Genomic DNA, 6,280 nt, shown 5'->3' on the forward strand with positions numbered 1-6,280 from the left:
TGCACCTACATCTGGGTCCTGAATGGTTTCAACATGGCAAGCAAAACAACAAAGGGAGAAATTATCTTGCTAGTAAACATAGACGGGACCATACAAGATATGAAGTTCCATGTCATCGATGGTGATATGAGGTATAACGCTCTCCTTGGGAGACCATGGATACACAACAAGATGGCAGTGCCTTCAATCTTCATCAGATGATGAAGTTCCCAACAGAGGAAGGAGTGAAAATAGTCTACGGAGAGAAACATGCTGCAAAGAAGGTGTTTGCGATCAAGGAGGTGGTATAGATACCAGAGCCATTAACCTCGAAGAAATCGAGCATCGGAGGTAAACATCCAGCCAAATAACAATCACCGCCTACAACCTCAATGGAATCGGAGCAACAGGTAATCGAAGACGAAGATGTGGATTTCCATAATCCTCGCACCTTTGTCGTTCTCAAAGAATCTGATTCTACCAAATCAACTATCGAGGAGCTGGAGCAGGTCATTTTGATCGAATACATGCCCGACAAAAAGGTATACCTGGGAACGGGATTGACTCCCGAACTCAGGAAAAACCTCATTTTATTTCTTATTGATAATATGAATTGCTTTGCTTGGTCCCATTTAGATAAGACAGGGATTCCACCGGAGATCACTACGCATCTGCTAAGCACCGATCCCAGGTTCAAACCGGTGAACCAAAAAAGGAGGCCTTAGTCCGAGGTAAAACATGCTTTCATAAAGGACGAGGTAACCAAACTCCTTAAAATAGGTTCTATTCAGGAGGTAAAGTACCTCGAGCGGCTAGCCTACGTAGTTGTAGTTCCTAAAAAAAAGAAACAAACTTAGAAAGTGCGTAGATTATAATGACTTGAACAAAGCATGTCCAAAAGATTCTTTCCCACTGCCCAACATCGATCGTATGATCGATGCCACAACTAGCCATGAAATCCTAACTTTTCTCGACGCCTACTTTGTGTACAATCAAATTCAGATGAACCCGGGGGACCAGGAAAAGACTTTGTCTATAAGAAACGACTCCCGAATCAGTTTCAACTTCTCCAAAGCATCATGAACAAAATCGGTGACCAATAACCTTGTCTTTCCTGGATCAAACTGTCACGCCCCCAATTTTCCTCCGTAGAATGTCAAGACGACACCCACTCTCTATGACTAGGTAAGGCCAACACTTACTGAATTAATAGCAAAATTTAACCAACAACTATTAAATATGAAATAGAAATCTCTATACAAAACATACTGTAGGCTTATAAATTTTATTAAAACTAAATCCATAAAATAATTTGGATTATATTTTAAATTCAAGATATATTGGTCCAAATAAATATATGGGCTAATATAATTGAATTAATTATATAAGTCCAATATATATGGATTAAATAAATAAGTCTTAATCTATTGGGCTAGCCCATTTAATTGGGCTAAAGTGATGAGCCCACTTCATTAAGCCCAAGATGGCATCTTCCTAGAGGCCTAGTTTGGTGCCATGTGTCAAATGACGTGGCGCGCCAAGTCAAGCGGAAGAGTGAATAGGACCATGTCACGTGTAAAATGACAAGGCATGCCCAGTCACACTAAAAGGCCAATGAAATCGTGCCACGTGTGCAAGTGACATATTCTGGTCAATCAAATGCGGTCATGTCACACTTCAATTTGATTGGTTGGAATGAATTTGTTCTTATCATGACTCCTCCCTTCCACAACTATAAATAGGGGTCTTCATAACTCAGTAAAGACATCAGAAGTTATAACAAGAAGCAAGAAAGAGCTCGTAGATCAAACGCTGTAAAGTCCTCCACAAGTTTCAAGCTTCAAGTTCAATTTCAAGAAATCAAGTTCAAGCTCAAGAACGAAGAACAAAGAACAATTCAAGTTCAAGATCAAGAACAAAGACCAAATCAAGTTCAAGTTCAAGCAATCAAGCTCAAAGCTCAAGAACAAGATCATCGTTCGTGGCAACAAAAATAGATTCAAGATCAAGCTCAAAGGCCCTTGAATTTATTTACCATTGAAAAGAAGAATCAGAGGATTCATAGAGATTATAACACTCAAATATTTGAAATAAAATACTATGATTGTTGCCATATTTTTCGGTCTTGATCTTATTTTGTCGACGCAAATTTATTGTTTACAAATTCTGGCATGCCCAGTGGGACAATCTCTACCTCTCATCTCAACTTTTCAATCACTAAAGTTCAAGAACATTGAAATGGCTTCGAAGAAAATCAACTCCAGATCAACATCCACCAAGGCTGCTAACTCCAGGTTCTATACTGATGTGGAAAGCATCCTCGATGTCACCTTTGGAAGCTTTGGACCAGTTATGAGGAGCAAAGCAAGCTCTTTAGGACAACAAGCACCCCAAGTGTTGTCCGCATCAACCACTGTTTTCGGATCTTCATCCTCAAAAGGAGCAAGATCTTCCACAAACGCATCTGAAGGAGGAAGCGATGTTGCTGAAAAGATCAAGAAAACTCTTACTCTGTTTGACCTCTCCGGCTCCAAGCACTCTACTGTAAAGGAAGATGATGATGCTTCAAGTGATGGATCCTACCCACTTACACCACATAGCACGAGCCAATCAATGATCAATATATGTGAAAATCCATGCTACTCTACATCATATACAAGAATCATGCAAGCCATGGTGACAAACACTTCATATATGGAGGATCAGTTGGCAAACTTGACGGAAGCAATCGCTGGCTTGACCAAATACATGCAAAATCAAGAGGCTAAAATTGGCAAGCTAACAGACAGGGTAGGAATCTTGATGGAAGAAGAATCTACCCTTGCACCCAGCAAGCTCCTAGAAGTTCTAGAGAGTGACTCTCCCCCAAGACAAGCAGCATCCACTAAGGCTATCTCTGTCTCATCTGAGGGGATGATTCCAATCGATCAACTGAAGGAGTTCATCGAAGGAACCATTAAGAACAAATATGAAGTTGCTGCCAAATCCTCCCTTACATATGCAAAGTCGTACACTGCAAGGGTCGATATGTTGAAGATGCCTGCTGGCTATCAACCTCCGAAAGTTTCAATAGTTTAATGGTAAAGGTAACCCAAAGCAACATATTGCGCACTTTGTGGAGACGTGCAACAATGCTGGGACTTATGGAGATTACCTCATCAAGCAGTTTGTCCGCTCACTAAAAGCAAAATGCTTTTGACTGGTACACGGACCTCGAGGCTGGATCTATAGACTGCTGGGATCAACTAGAGCAAGAATTCCTCAATCGTTTTTATAGCACAAGATGCATAGTGAGTATGATAGTGCTTACAAACACTCGTCAACGAAAGGGGAAACCTGTTATTGACTTTATCAATCATTGGAGTAATGCAAGCCTCAACTGCAAAGATAGGCTTAGTGAAGATTCATGCATAGAGATGTGCATCCAAGCATGCATTGGGGATTGCGCTACATCTTGCAAGGTATCAAGCCTATCACATTTGAAGAACTTGTAACTCGTGCCCATCACATGGAATTGAGCATGGCCTCCACTGGAAATGAAAGTCTACCCATCTATCAAACTCGCAAAGCGAATGACAAGCAAGAAGTCAAAAAGTGGGGCAAGTTCGTACCAAAGTCTGAAAGCAAAGAAGCTATGAATGTCAATACGTCACCTATGAAGTTCACGACGAAGGAGAGCAAGAAGCAGAGTATGAAATCCACTTCTTTTCAAGACAAGCCAAGTGGAAAGTTGACTCTAAAAGAAATGCAGGAAAAAGAGTACCCATTCCTGGATTCGGATGTGCCAGCCATTTTCGAAGAACTCCTCGAGTTAAATCTCATTGAGCTTCCGGAGATGAAGCAACCAAATGAAGCTGGGAAAACAAATGAACTTTTATTGCAAATATCACCGACTTGTAAGCCACCTTCTAGATAAGTGCTTTATCTTCAAGGATAAAGTCATGGATTTGGCTCGTGAAAAGAAGATTGTGCTTGAAGATGAGAAAGCAAGCGCAAACCAAGTCTCTATCACCTTTGGCTCATTCAGTCCAGATGACTTATGTGTTTTAAAGAAAGTAAAGATAAAGAATTACTAGAGAGAGACCAAGTTGAAGTTAATCAACCTGATGATGATGAAGGTTGGACATTGGTGACTCGTTGTAGGCACCACAAAAGGAGCCCACGAAAAGAATCAATAGAACAACCAACAAGGAAGACAATGGTAAAAAGACCAACGAAAATGAATCTAGTTAGGCATTTGAAGAAAGCAAAAGTGGAGAAGTACCATTCTCAATAGCCACGAAATCCAGTGACCTTGGAGGAGTTTTTACCAAGTTGGTTCCGCACGAAGATTTTCCATGAGGGCATTGATGCCTCTTGTTGCCATGCTGACAACGGGGAAGAAAAGAGTGACGACCTACCGTTGGCACCATCTTTGGAAAAGCCCATCGAGTCTACTCCTCAGGAAGTTAATGCTTGTGAGGAAAAGGTCACGTTGACAAATGACGATTTTTTGCTAGGTGACACTCCTCATAACAGCCCATTGTACCTGGTTGGCTATGTGTGCGATGAAAGGGTAAATCGGATTTTGGTTGATGGAGGATCCTGAGTGAACATTTTGCCAATCCACACTGTGAAAGAACTTGGTATTCCCTTAAACAAACTCTCAGAAAGTCGTGTGATGATCCAAGGATACCAAAGGGGGCAAAGAGCCATAGGCGCGATCAGGCTGGGAATCACTATTGAAGATATGCAATCAAGTGCATGGCTGCATGTGATCGATGCGAAGACTTCATATAATGTTTTGCTTGGGAGGCCTTGGATACATGAGAATAAAGTAGTTCCATCTACCTACCATCAATGTTTAAAATACTATGAGGGTGAAGTCGAGAAGACGGTAGTTGCTGATGATGAGCCATTCACCGAGGCTGAGTCATACTTCGCCGATGCAAAGTTCTACTTGAAGAACCACATTGTGAAGGAGCTGAAAGCTGATGATGGCATGAAAAGTAAGAATAAAGAGCCCTCAACTAAAATAGAAGAGGTGAATACTGGTGAAGCCAAAGCGGCTAGTAAGGAGGTACAACCCAACGCGAATAAGTCATATAGAGGGAATGTTACGTCTTATGGAAAGAAAGTAAGTCCGGCACTCCAATATATCCCTAAAAGGAAGAAAGATGAAAGTGAATCATCTAATCGCCAAGCCAACATGCTAAAGGAGTTAACTCTTCCTGTCAAACGAATTGAGGTAGTAAAGTCATCCGCAATGTCACTTGTAGGGTTTGTAGCCAAAATTATTTGCAGAATGTGGCACTCCCTACAAAACGAACAGATGAAGGTTTTTACCCTAACGCTTACAAGCTATTTGCAAAATCTGGATACAATCCCAATGAGCCATCAAAGTTAGGGAAGCACCCATCGGAAGCTACAACGAGGCAACCACATGAAGGTTTGGGATACAAGAAACCGTCACCAGTGCGCATCTCAATAAGAAGGGCGAGCAACAACTATATCACTATAGAAGATGAATCGGGCGCTTCTAACAAGACTTCTGTCTTTGATCGACTTGGAAGATCACCTATGAGGACCTCCGTGTTTGAAAGATTGGGTCCACTAAAGAAGGGGAACAATTTTCGGAGAAATTTTCAAAGCATAAGAACACCCGCTTCACCAGAAATCAGGAGATCTCTAAGGATTTCCAAAGTTTGGTTCCTTCTAGAATGAGGCGGCAAACAAAACTTGTGGTTTCATGTAAAGAAATACTGAAGGTAAAGCCATATACTGTGGTCTATACTAAGGAACATGATGAAGACGAAGAAAGTGTAGGTTCTTCGTATCATGTTACTGGACAAATCAAGAATGGCATTCCATTTTCGATTGAAGATAATGCAGAATTGGAGGATGTTTCGTCGTGTTATCACATATCCTTGAATGATGGGGACCCTCAAGAAGATGAAGATGCGAAAGATGCTCCACCTAAACTTGAAGAAGGAGTAAAGATGACAGTTGATGCCTTAAGAGAAGTTAACCTTGGCACCGATGAAGAACCAAGACCCACCTACCTAAGTTCTTTACTTGAAGCTGACGAAGAGAGCACTTATATTGAATTATTCAAAGAGTTCATGGATGTATTTGCTTGGAGTTACAAAGAGATGCCTGGCTTGGACCCGAAAGTAGCAGTCCATCACCTTGCAGTCAAAAATGGTGCTCGTCCTGTTAAACAAGCTCAAAGGCGTTTTACGCCGGACTTGGTTCCCTTGATTGAAACAGAAGTTAACAAACTCATCGAAGATGGCTTTATTCATGAAGTTAAGTACCCAAC

Source organism: Nicotiana tabacum, chromosome 1 (genome assembly GCF_000715075.1).
Source record: "Nicotiana tabacum cultivar K326 chromosome 1, ASM71507v2, whole genome shotgun sequence".
NCBI lineage: Eukaryota > Viridiplantae > Streptophyta > Magnoliopsida > Solanales > Solanaceae > Nicotiana > Nicotiana tabacum.